At 46.3% G+C, this 12,915-nt stretch overlaps 1 non-coding gene and 3 pseudogenes across 1 annotated transcript; all 4 read right to left on the bottom strand.

Moving 5' to 3' along the window:
- Positions 1–1,417: 1,417 nt before the first annotated feature.
- LOC125549798 lies at positions 1,418–1,581 on the bottom strand (annotated as a pseudogene).
- Positions 1,582–6,088: 4,507 nt separating this feature from the next.
- On the bottom strand, positions 6,089–6,233 carry LOC125549794 (annotated as a pseudogene).
- A 4,182-nt stretch (positions 6,234–10,415) lies between these two features.
- LOC125549795 lies at positions 10,416–10,563 on the bottom strand. Its single transcript, XR_007301513.1, has one exon. It is a non-coding gene; the product is annotated as a U4 spliceosomal RNA (small nuclear RNA).
- A 1,881-nt stretch (positions 10,564–12,444) lies between these two features.
- On the bottom strand, positions 12,445–12,576 carry LOC125549797 (annotated as a pseudogene).
- Positions 12,577–12,915: the final 339 nt, after the last annotated feature.

The following is a 12,915-nucleotide window of genomic DNA, read 5'->3' as shown; positions in this document are numbered from 1 at the left end:
CACGACGGGTCGGGCGACGCAGTCAGAACACTCCGGATTTTCGTTGCGTCTGTGGCCGTCTGCCAGGAAGCTTCTTGCCAAAATGCCTCTGTCAGTCATGTGCTTTGCAAGGGGGTCAAGGACCCGGCCGGAACGCGCGGGCAAGCTTCCGCGATCCCCATCGCCGCGCGTGAGCGCAGGCCTGCATAGACGGGAGGAAGGACCAGCAACGTATCGGCTCATTATCAGATTTGGACGCAGTACCACCCGGGCTCAAGAGACTGATTACTTGATCACCATCTCGATTCCAGATTACGTTGGAATTGGATCAGTGAGCCCTTGTACGCAAGTCGTGGCTGCTGGTGCGCTCTGGTAGCTCTCGATGCACAGTACAGGGAAGTTTGGTTGCACGTGAACATCCGGTGCGAGGTCGCCGTCGGCACCGGAGTGGGATCCAAAGCTTAGCGGACCAGGAAGGAAAGGCTGATACTATATACTTTGGGGACGAGAGAAAAGTCTGTCTGCCTTGGCTTGAGCAAGGCGAGGCAACAAAGACAACAATGATGGTTAAGGAAAGATGGCCTTTGCTGGAGATGGATCAAAGCAAATGCCGATGCTTCATTCTCTTTGGTTGAGAAGAAGAGGTCGGGTGCTCTGGATCTTCGGTTGTGCTCGTCCTTGCACAAGGTGCTTTTAGGGCTGGAAGATCGCGGCAGCGTGGGGTTAAAGATTTTAATTTTGGATTTGTTGGGTTTTACCCTCGCCGGGAGGGAACCCTTCCGGAAATTCTTAGTGACCAGTGATGGCCAAAGAGGGTATAGTTTTCAACCAGCATTTTTTTTTAAGGTCCACCTGAATCTTTTTCTTTTTTCTATTACATCACACCCCTGGAAAGGGGAAGGTTTTTACACATGGGGGGGAGGGAGAGAGGGACTGAGAGAGGGGGGGCGGGCACGCCAAACCCAAAACCTAAGGCTAATTCGCCTGAGAGAACGCGCGCAGCCACCTATCTACACACGGCCAGTCGGCCACTTTCAAACGGCCTTTCCAAAGGACCGAGTCTTCCCGGCAGCACCCGAGCAAACGGGCCAGGGAAGGCCGGACGCCTTGGAACACCACGACATTTCTATGCTTCCACCACTGCCAACAACAAAGGAGGGTGAAGGAGGCGTGGGCAACATCACCGGCCACACCCCGCACGTCCAGGGCCTGAAGCGCACCAACATGGTAACCCTTCCCGGCCACCTCAACGCCCACGGCCAGCCAGAACGAGCGGGCAAGGGGACAATCGAAGATCAGGTGATCCGCCGTCTCGATCACGGGGCATGTAGCTTCCTCAGCCGTCACAATAGTCTTCCAGAGCAGAACATCTCTCGTGTGAATCCTCTGTTGTACAAGGAGCCACCCAAAGAACCGGACACGGGACGGTGCAGCGCACCCCCATATGAAGTTGGCGAAGGAGGCCCGCGTGCCGTCAAAGCGTTCCAGGGCGTAGACGACAGCCGTCGCGATGCCCCCGCTCGCGCCCCGGCACAGGGAACCAGCAATTGACGCGCCTCGGTATAACTTCACTAGCTGCGTCATTGCCCCAAGCGCAAGGATGAGTTATCTGTATCCAGAGATCTAGCACTTATAGCCCGGTCAATCCTCGAACTATTTCTGCACAACCGATGTGGTACAATTAACTCATCAACTCCATTTCGAAAAGAAAGAAGTATACAAATCACCCCCAAATCTACTCTTTGGAATACATAACCCCCTGAACTCAAAACCGGGACAAATAACACCCTGAAATTACTAAAACCGGGTTAATAACCCCCTTGAGTGGTTTTTGTCCAATCTAGAGCGGTTTTGTCCCCCATGATGCAGATTACGCGCTGACTGGGCAAATTACGCTGAGAAGGTCCCATTAGTCAGTTGTCTCTCTCATTTCTTTCCTTTTATCACCTCGTCTCCTTCCTTGCTTTCTTCGTCAGAGCGTCGTCGCCTCCAGAAACGCCTCTCCCCTTTCGTTTGCTAGGGCGTTGTCCGCCGTCGCCGCCGTCCCCGTCCGCCCTCGCTGCCGTCATCTGCCGCTTGCCCGTCGCCGAAGGAACGAAAGCATGTGTCCAGGTGCGTGCGCCTCCATCTTCGTTGCTGCTCTGCTTCACTTCTGGTGTCGTTCATCGGCGGAATCGCGAGCTCCAGTGAACGATCGTGTGCGCCGCAGAGGTGTGGGCTCGGGTGAGGGGAATGGGGCGTCTCGGTGCTAGGGATTTAGGGGGAGAAGTAGTGTTTTGGATGCGCCCTGTTCTGTTCAAGTGCGTTTTGGATGATGCCCTATTCTGTTCATGAAAAAAGAAATGTTTTTGTTAGGGAAAAGGTGTGACTTTTCAGCAGATTTTGGTGCAGGACAAGCTGGTATCTCTCGTGCAAAGTAAATTGGTCTGAATGAACTTGTGAATGAACTTGCATTGCTAGGAGAATTTATTGTGGATGATTACCCTGTTTAGTTAAGGAGAAAAGTGCACTTTCTTGTCTGAATGAACTGAACATGTTAGTCCATAGTAAATTATCTGCTATACTTGTCTGAATGAAGTGTTTTTGTTTGAATTAGTTTATGGGGTCCATATGTTTATTTCAGCAAGATAGGAACATCTATTTGCTATAATGTACTCTCAATTATGGTGTATTGTGAAGTACATGATCTTTTGGAACAGTTTACTGTCAATTTGCTGTTATTTACATTCTATGAAGTACATGATTTTTTTCCTAATATAACTCTGTGAAGCATAAAAATGCACAAGGTGTGCTGTCAGAACTGAACAAGATAGTACTTCAGGGCTTGTACAAGTCAGTACTGAAATTGTACTGTCATTTTGGTGCACAGTCACTGAACAAGATAGCAAAATTTCATTTAGTGCATCTACAGTGAGATGATCTTTTCATAACAGCATACACTATATGTGTATATTTGGTTCACTGTAAATAAAACATAGTATTGCATACATGAGAACACATATAAGAAGATCAGACATATATTCCGAATCTTTTCAGATCAGCATACATTATACAATATACATAAGAAGATCAGCCATAGCATTGCGATTTTGCATTGTACCAAATTCCAAATATTTTCATAACACTTCCAAGAGGCATTGTACCAAATTCTGAATTTTGCATAACAAGATACAAGACAAATTCTAAACCTTTTTAACATCATACATTCTGAATTTTGCTTAACAGCTTACAAAGAAAAACAACATACATAAATGACTCCCTATTGGACTAATTTCTCCAGGATGCTTCTTTTTCTTCATGACAATCATTTCCAAAAGTGTGAAATGACAAAGCAGAACAGAGCAAGCACAAAGGACAACTGCAGTTTCTGAATCCTCTTCTTCAGGACATCAACTTCTCCACGATGCTGACTTCCAAATCACACACATATGCATCTAGCATCATGTTCTTTGCCAAGCTGGCATTTAGCAGACCATTTTCATTCCTTGACCGTTCCTTCAATCGATACACAACATCCCGCAAATCACCAGAGCATCCTTCGGAACTTCACCGTCCGGATATAAAAAGCAACGGGCTCCTGTAGGAGAACAACAACGTTGATTATTAATTTGGTCCCTCCTTCCAGCGAAGACCGGGCGACGTAGCGCTGTTGCAAGCTGAGAACGCCCGACCACGACCGCAGAGTGCCATGCAGGGCGCGGCGCCGCAACAGTTTCACTGCTACACGACGGACGGCTCAGTCTCGGCCATGGCAATGCGTCGTGCGCCAGGCGGGAGACTAGTAAATTTGAGGAAACGCATGGCCGGCCGTACGTACGGAGCCATCGTCGGTGGGTGCTGCCACTTGTATGAGCTCGCGATTCCGCCGACGAACGACACCAGAAGCGAAGCACAGCGACAACGGAGATGGAGGCACACGCACCTGGACACATGGCTTCGTTCCTTCGGGGACGAGCAAGCGGCAGGCGACGGCGGATGGCGGACGGCGCCTGCGATTGCCAAGTCCTAGCGAACGAAAGGGGAGAGGCGTTTCTGGAGGCGACGGTGCTCTGACGAAGAAAGAAAGGGAGGAGACGAGGTGATAAAAAGGAAGAAATAAGAGAGACAACTGACTAATGTGACCTTCTCAGCGTAATTTGTCCAGTCAACGCGTAATCTGCATCATGGGGGACAAAATCGTTCTAGATTGGACAGAAACCACTCAAGGGGGTTATTAACCCGGTTTTAGTAATTTCAGGGTGTTATTTGTCTCGATTTTGAGTTTCGGGGGTTATGTATCCTAAAGAATGGATTTGAGAATGATTTGTATACTTCTTTCTTTCGAAAAATAACCAATCAACGACACAGGAAGGCCCATTGGGCCATTACATACCAGCAGATCTGCGTCCAAGGACGGGGGAGTAGGGGCGTCTTCCAGACCATGGTACGTCCTGTCTTTTGAAGTAACTCTTGCGTTCACTCTTTTTTTTCTCAAAAAGAAAAAAAAACTCTTGCATTCACTCTTGTTTTTGAGAAAAAAAGGTCTTGTTCCTTTTTTTTTGCGAGTACAAAAAAAGGTCTTGTACCTATACGTGATAACGTGAGACCTGGGAAGATACCCTGGTGCACCCGGTGTCAGCGAACCCTATATGCATAAAATAATTTAGTGACTGAAAAAAATGTCAAAAAATCTGAAACTTTTTTTAAATCAAATATGATCAAGTATTGAACTCGTACAAAAAGATTTGCAAGGACCGACTTTCATTGTAATTTGGGCGAAAAAAAAATCAAATGCTATATACAAATACTATTCACACTGTATTATCCTCGATTTTTTTGCCCTGAGTTCAACGGGAGTTATTTCTTGGTGAAACATTTTATACAAGTATAATACTTAATCATATTTGATTCCACAAAAATCAGATTTTTTTATTCTTTTGCAATTACTAACTTATTTTGTGCATATAGATGGTTGATACTTCTGTTTTTTTCTTTTCTTCCTCATTTTCAGATTTTACATCATGGTTGGCCACGGCTTCTTGCTGTAGAATTGTCCATGTAGGGGATTAAGCATGTGGTTCAGCTTGTTTTTATTGAGACTTATATTAGTCTGTACATTGTAGCCCTAGCTGCATAAAATTGAATTGGGAAATAAAATACTTCATGAAAATGGTGGACACGTGTACAAGTTTGTAGTTTTCTTTTTTGGAGAATACCACCTCCATTTCAAAATATTTGAAGTTCTAGGTTTGTTCTAAGTCAAACTCCCTTAAGTTTGGCCGAGTTTATAGAAAAAAAAATACTAAGATCCACAACATCAACTACATATATAGTATGCAAATATACATTAGATGAATTTAATAAAACTACTTAGTGTCTTAGATGGTGGTATATTTTCTATAGACTTGGTCAAACATAAAGAAGTTTGGCTTAGAAGAAACCTAGAACTTCAAATATTTTGGAACAGAGGGAGCACTCTTCTTTGGAACAATCCGTCACTATCCCTCTACATATTGTCAGATTTATTCCCACGACAATACTCAGCAATACTAATATGGTATTGTAGTCTTGATGGTATTTTGAACAAAATTGGTCAAACATTGCACTGTTTGACTTTGGATAAAATATATACGGCTTCTTTGAAGCACCGAGGAGTACTAGCTAGACTACTACTCCGTTCGTTAATAAATAAGCATAAGATATTCTAACTTTTTTCTAAATCCTATGTATATAGGCATACTTTAGTGTATTTGTTAACTAATTTCAGTTTGTACATAATCCATATTAATAAAATATTCGAAACATCTTATACTCCCTCGTTTCTAAATATAAGCCTTTTAGAGATTTGGACTACATCAGGATGTATAATGACGTATTTTAGATTGCGATTCACTCATTTTGCTTCACATTTAGTCTGTATTGGATTCTCTAAAAAGTCTTATATTTAGAAACGGAGAGAGAATTTGTAAACGGATGAAGTATTAGTCTTACTTTGATACAAGTTTGTTTTTTGAACTGCCATTCAGAAAGAAAAGGCTGAAAGGTACCACAAGTTACAGCCCAAACATCACATTTGGCAAAGGTCAAAAAGTTGATATTGTCAAATCTTTTTCTACATATTGATTTGTGGGGTTTTACCCTCAAAGAGGGAACCCTTCCAAAAATTCTCAATGCCCGTGAGAGTCAAAGAGGGGGTTTAGAAATAGTTTTCAATCAGCAATTGACGCGCCTCGGTATAACCTCTCTAGCTGCGTCATTGCCCCAAGCGCAAAGATGGGTGTACCTTATCCCAGGGATCTCTTTCTTATACCCGGGTCATCCTCAAACTATTTCTCCACAACCGATGTGGTACAATTAGCTCATCACGCCGCAGAGCGACAACCTGAGTTAATTAAAGCAGGTAGCCCGTTGGGCCATAAGGTACCAAGCTATCTCTTCGGCCCATGACATTATGTTTTGTTTTACGGGCAGTAGGTCTTGCACCCGCGTGAGTCCCTGCTCAAAAAGAAAAAAAGAAAAAAAAAACTTCGTGAGTCCTGTTTGCTGCTTCTGCCGCTTTCTTTCCGTTTTTCCTTTCTTCTCCCCCTTTATTTGAAGCAAGGTTTGCTTGCTGAATGTTGGGCTGCTGGCCGGTCATTCAGTTTTAGAGCATTACTAGTAGAACCCTCAAATCCTCAAACCCTCACTAGCGTTTTAAGGGTCCAAAAATGTTATTTTGTGCACTTTTACGAGTTAAAAAATAGGGACAAAGATTAGAACCCTCAAACCCAACCCTTATAACGGAATATTCCCCATGAACGACGTTGTCGTTGCGCGTGGGAGGTCGACGGGGCGGCCGCCGGCGACGGGGGCGACTAGCAGCTGCGGTCGCGGGAGTTGGGAGGATTTTTCCCTCCCGCGCGAGGATAACCGCCAAATGAGGGTTGGGTAGGTTTTGCTCCCCAACCCTTACTTTTGAGGATTGGGAGAGGGTTTGAGGGTGGGACCTTTAAAAAAATTGAGGATTTGAGGGTTAAGGGGTTCTAGTCTACGGCTTTTTTTCGACAAAAACTGTAAAAAAAAAGCAGTTATTTTTAAGGGTTTGGGGGTTTGAGGCTCTACTAGTAATGCTCTAAGGGCCTGTTCGGCCCTCCTCCGCTCCACACTCTCGCTCCGGGAGTTGGCGGAGCGCAAGTTAAAAATCTCGGAGTGGGGGAATAGGTGCTCTGCAGATCCTCAAATTTGGCAGAGCTAGTGGATCACCGAACAGCGCCTAAGAGCAAGTCTAATAGAGCCCTCAAACCTCTAAAAATAACCGTCTTTTTTACAGTTTTCGCCAAAAAAACATCGTAGACTAGAACCTCTAAACCCTCAAACCCGTAAAAAAAATTAGAGGTCCAACCCTCAAACCAGTTTGCAACCTGTAGAAGTAGGGGTTGAGAGGGAAATCTCCCCCCAACCCGCACTCCTCCTCCTCTCTCGCGCGGGAGGAAACTCCCTCCTCCTCCCGTCGCCTCCTGCCGCGCCGGCCATGGAGGGCCCCGCCGCCGCGCCCGCCCCGGTGCCCGCCCACCCGACCGTGGCCAACGTGGTGGCGGCGACCCATGTCGGGGCCAAGCGGCGGCGGGAGGGCCTCGCACCTCCTCCTCCCGCCTCCCCGGCTCCCGCCCCGGCCACCAAGAAGAGCCGGCCGAAGAAACCATCCAAGGTCGCCCCGGCCGTGAAGATGCCGCGGAAGAAGCCCGTGCCCCCGCCCGCCTCCGTCGCCGAACCTCCTTTTGTCGCTGTGGCCGAACCTCCTCCCGCCGCGCACGAGGTGTTCGAGAAAATGGCAACCCCATCCTCGTTCATGGACCTCCTCCAAAACGCGGAGGTGGACCTCGGGGCTCCGCCTCTCGAACCCTTTAGGGTTGGTGACAACTTAGAGGAAGATGAGGAGATGAAGGTCATGATGACAAGGAGGTGGCCGAGATAGGGGAGGAGGCATTCACCGCCGCTTCCCGCCCACACGCGCGGTCGACAAACTACACCGAGGCGGAAGATATCCTCTTGGTTCGTGCTTGGGAAGCTGTCGGAATGGATGCAACCACCGGCACCGATCAAACCGGTAAACGGTATTGGCAAAGGATCGAGGACACCTATTGTAGGATCAAGCCGAAGAATAGTGGGTTCGTCTCTCGCACTTACCGGTCGCTTCAAGGCCGGTGGGAGTTGATGAAGCCTGCTTGTGCTCGTTGGAGTGCGGCCATGGACCAAGTGAGGGATGCACCACCTAGTCGAACCGTGGAGAGTGACTATGTGAGTACATATTTCTTCACTATTTTGATTATGTGTGTGTACTATGCTATTGGTGGGTTCTTATGTAATTTATGTGTGGTTGATAGGAGACAATTGCCGGCATGAGGTACAAGGAGATGGCCGCTTCCAAGGGCAAGCCATTCCCATTTAAGCATGCTTGGACAATTCTTCAAACCTTTGACAAGTGGAAGTTGAGGGATCAAGAGACCGCACCCAAGAAGTCGGCAATGCTTAGGATGGATGATAGTGAAGATGAGGAGGAGAGGAACTTGGGCAAGCCCGAGGGAACCAAGAAGGGCAAGCTAAGGGTGAAGATGGAAGAAGAGGCGTCAAGCCTAAGGGAGAAGATGGACCACATGATGAAGGCAAGAGAGGAATTGACAACGAAGACATTGGAGACGAAGCTTGTTATCACCGAGAAGAAGAAAGAGGTCAAGCTTGCACAAGTTGAAGCAAAGCGTGAAGAAGCAAGGCGCAAGGCCGAGTTGGAGGAGAGGATGATCAAGATCAGAGGCAAAGGTATGTAAAGAACTCATGGTGAAAGAGAAAGAGCACATGATGATGTCCAAGAAGGACATGGATCAAGACCAATTACAATGGTGGAAGGACTACAAGGAGGACATCACGGAGAGGAAGAGGATGTTCCGTGTTGCGTCCTCTACTTTTCGAGGTGACACTCCGATGAGTAGTTGTGGCAATGGCGGTGTGTATGACTCCATCGGTGCCCATGGAGATGCTTGATGGAGCCCACATGTGGTCTAGGAGATGGCGCCGAGGTGCAACCTTTTGGTGATGGTGCCGATAAGAGGAGGAAGATGATGATTTTGTGATGTAAACTATTAAACCATGCATCAATGATTGTCATTTGATTGTTTGTTTGGAAGTTGATTGTGTTCTTGTTGTCATAAATTGTGAGATGTCAAATAATAGATTTAAAGGTTGGGGTTGAGGCAAAGACTAGAACCCTCAACTGCTTTAGGATGTGTTTGGTTGCATGGACAAGCTAGGGTGGTTGTGGGTATCCCCAACCAGGTGGCTAGGGATAGCCTTTTTTCTGTTTGGTTGGAAGGGTAGGGTTATCCCATTTTTGTTTGGTTCAGAGGATGAAACGTGGTTGAGGATAGCCATCAGAGTGTTCGGTTCGAGGGATGAATGAATGATAAGGGTTCTGGTAATCTTTTTTACTTGAGGTGGTGAGATTACCCTCACAATTTGCAAGGGTTTGGACATTGAGAAAGTAACTTAAATAGTAATTACAAATAGTAACAAAGTACAATAATTCAGCAAATAATAGTCATTACAAATAGTAATTTCAGCAAATAATATGTCCTTACAAATAAGTTCCAGCACACAGAATAGTTCAACAAAGTACAATAATTCATCACAACTACCTAAATGACATAGTAGATTGCACGTGAACAATCTGGTGCGGGGTCGCGATCACGGCCGAAATGGATCGGAAGTTTAGCGGACCAGGAAGGAAAGGCTGATACTTTTTTTCTTCTTTTTTGATAATCAAGATACTTTGGGACGAGAAAAGTCTGTCGGCCTTTGCCTGAGCAAGGCGAGGCAACAAGACAACAACCGTGTGCAAGCCGCCGTGCTGCCGGCTGAGCTCTTGCTTGAGGCCAGTTCAGTCAGGGATTCAGACGAGGCGTCGTGGTTGGGCATGGTGCGTCTCTGTAGCACTGTCTGTGTAGGAATTAAGCGGACCGTTCAGCCTTGTTTGTGCACTACTACTACTACATTGTAATGCATAAACTACAGATAATCGCTGTTCGCCAGTGAAGTAGGAACGGTCAGCAGGTAGAATCGGCGACTCCATCCGTTTGGGGGCTGCCTAGACTTGCTAGACCTGAACATTACTCTCTGAACACTAAAAAGTTGCATCTCCAGATTGCTTCCCAACTCAACCACATCCATTGAATTTTACACACACTTTGTTTTCAGTACTGCACAAATCAGATACTAAGATATTGCTATTTTCATTCAGACTATTTTCGGTGTTCGTTAGTCAGGTAGAGATCCTCCTGGTGGCAGCACAAGAGAGTCCGGCGCTCCCTGCTACTATATTGGCAGCACAACATGCCAAGGGGTTGAACCGGAATTATATGTAAAATAAATCTTGTCAACACCATTGACTTTTGCCGGAAAGAAAGATTTTATATTTCAATTTGTTGGGTATTACCCTCACTAGGAGGGAACCCTTCCAATAATTCTCAGTGACCCATGAAGGCCAAAGAGGGGGTTTAGAAATAGTTTTCAACCAGCAATTGACGCGCCTCAGTATAACCTCACTAGCCGCATCATTGCCCCAAGCGCAAGGCGAGTGTTCCATAGCCCAGAGATCTCCTTCTTATAGCCGGGTCATCTTCAAACAATTTCTGCACAAACGATGTGGTACAATTAACCCATCACCGACCTGAGCTAATTGGTTCTGGAAAACACGACCTGAGTTACGTAAAACAGAAAGGCCCATTGGGCCATCACGTACCAGCCCTTCGCTTTGAGCCTCCCGGTGCACCAGTATAATAATATGGCTAGATTTGTGCCGCTTCTCGGCCCATGGCACCACGTTAGTGGCTTTTGTATTTCCACTGAAAAAAACAATGCTGTAGTTCTTGTACCTATCCGCGAGTGCGCGTAACGTGAAACCTGTGCTACTTCTCCTTCCTCTTTTTATTTTTTCTTTCTTCTCCATCTTCTTTTATAGCCTTGCTGATTAATAAATCATCTAAAATGTTTCGCGGACTAGGAAAGGTCGGAACTACATTTGGATGGGAAAAGTTTGCCTGAGTAAGGCAAATGCGTGCCACTGCTGCCGGAGAAGCAGTTGCTCCAGGTTTCAATCAGGGGTTTAGATTCGACGTTATGGTTGAGCATGGCGCGTTCAGGTAGAATTGTACATTTAGGGAATTAAGCAGGTCGTCCAGCTTGCTTATATTATAGTTTGTATCACCCCGTTCTAAATTTTTATTGCGTACTTCATGATTCTAATTTGATATTGCAGTTCTTAGTTTCTATAAATTTAATCAAACATTGCACCGTTTAACTTGTAATCAAATTTACACGCCTTCTTTGCACCAAGGATTAGACAACTATAATTGGGTACCATTGGTTAGGTGTAAAGTTTTTTTTTTTGGGGTGGGGGGGGGTGTATGCTTAAGCGTACCATCTTTATAGAATGAGAGAATAAGTTTTACATGATTTTCAAAGTCCAATCACATGATGACTGGAAGGCAAAAAGACACCACACCATTTTTTGTCTTTTTTTGCGGAAAAAAACCCTTAGATCTATTAGCAACACCAGCAATACAAACAACCCCCCAAAGGAAGAAAAATTACACCAAGGTCAAAGGGAGTTGACTGCCTCCATATTCCAGAACGGGCCGGTGGCGCGCCTCCACCGATGCTCCACTGCTGGAGCCAGCATGTCCATGTTGGTGGCGGATGGGAACTCCGGTCCCCGATCCTATCGGATCATCGCCATGGAGAAAAGAGTCATCGATGTCCAATATGCCACAAGTCCAAAAGAGCTCCGCCCACGCACAAGCGGATGACACCACGGGCAGAAGCATCCTAACCTTGCCACCCATAGTATGTCAGGAATTTACGCCGAGGATCCGACGATTCCATTTGGATCGGTGAAGTTTTAGTGGACCGAATCCGAGCTGACAAACTCCCTATCACATCGCTGCCATCTTCCAAGCGCCGATGCCACGAGGAAAAAAAATCCTACTGTCACGCATGAGCATCGAGAAGACTAAGCTGCCAGGTCCTTCGCGCCGCCCCATGAGACGTCATGGTGGAGGTGGAATGACATCACCTTATTCTGACGGGGCGCCATCACCGCTACGGTGAAACCTAACCCTAACCCTATATACAAGCCGAAAGGGGAGAAACGGGGTTCTCCCACCTCACGCTGCCCATGGCAGACGGAGGGGAGAGGAACTGTCAGCATCGCCGGCGCTTGACGTGAGTGACGCGGTCGCTTGCGGTTTTACCTCTCACACTACAACAGGGGAAACCTACTTAACACCAAATCAAACTAGAGACAAAATCTACTCTTTCGCGAGGTATTCTCCCTAGAGTCTTTATGCAAAGCTTGGAAACAACTACAATTTTTCTTTCTTGCCCAATGCTTGGGCATTAATTGGATCACTTCCAACTCAAAAAGAGTGTACCAAGTAATGTTTGGAGCAAGAAAAATGTTTGGAACCCTTCCAAAAATTCTCAATGACCAATGAGAGCCAAAGAGGGGGTTTTGAAATAGTTTTCAACCAACAATTAACGCGTCTCTTGAAATCTCACTAGCTGTGTCATTGCTCCAAGTGCAAAGATGGATGTGGCAAAGCCTGAAGAAATTTTTCTAACACCCAGATCATCCTCAAACTATTTCCGCACAACCGATGTGATACAATTAGCTCACCTTTTCACACAGCAACAAACTGAGATAATTAGGTGCGCTTGGGCATTCGTTCCGCCGAGGCAGGTGCTATGGTGTGGGCTGGTTCCCATTTGATGGGAGCAACTAACTAACTATAACTTTGGGGGCTCTCGCAAAGGTCTTTTTTGTCTGAGGGCACCAAGTGATGCGCTTAGCGGCCGACATGTGCCGCGCACTCGCGCTCCCTCTAGATTGTGATATATTTTTTACGGGTCTTCAGGTTTTAGATATTT

The sequence above is a fragment of the Triticum urartu genome, chromosome 3 (assembly GCF_003073215.2).
Source record: "Triticum urartu cultivar G1812 chromosome 3, Tu2.1, whole genome shotgun sequence".
In the NCBI taxonomy this organism is placed as follows: domain Eukaryota; kingdom Viridiplantae; phylum Streptophyta; class Magnoliopsida; order Poales; family Poaceae; genus Triticum; species Triticum urartu.
Note: the sequence above shows the minus strand (reverse complement) of the source record. Positions and strands in the feature narration are given on the sequence as shown.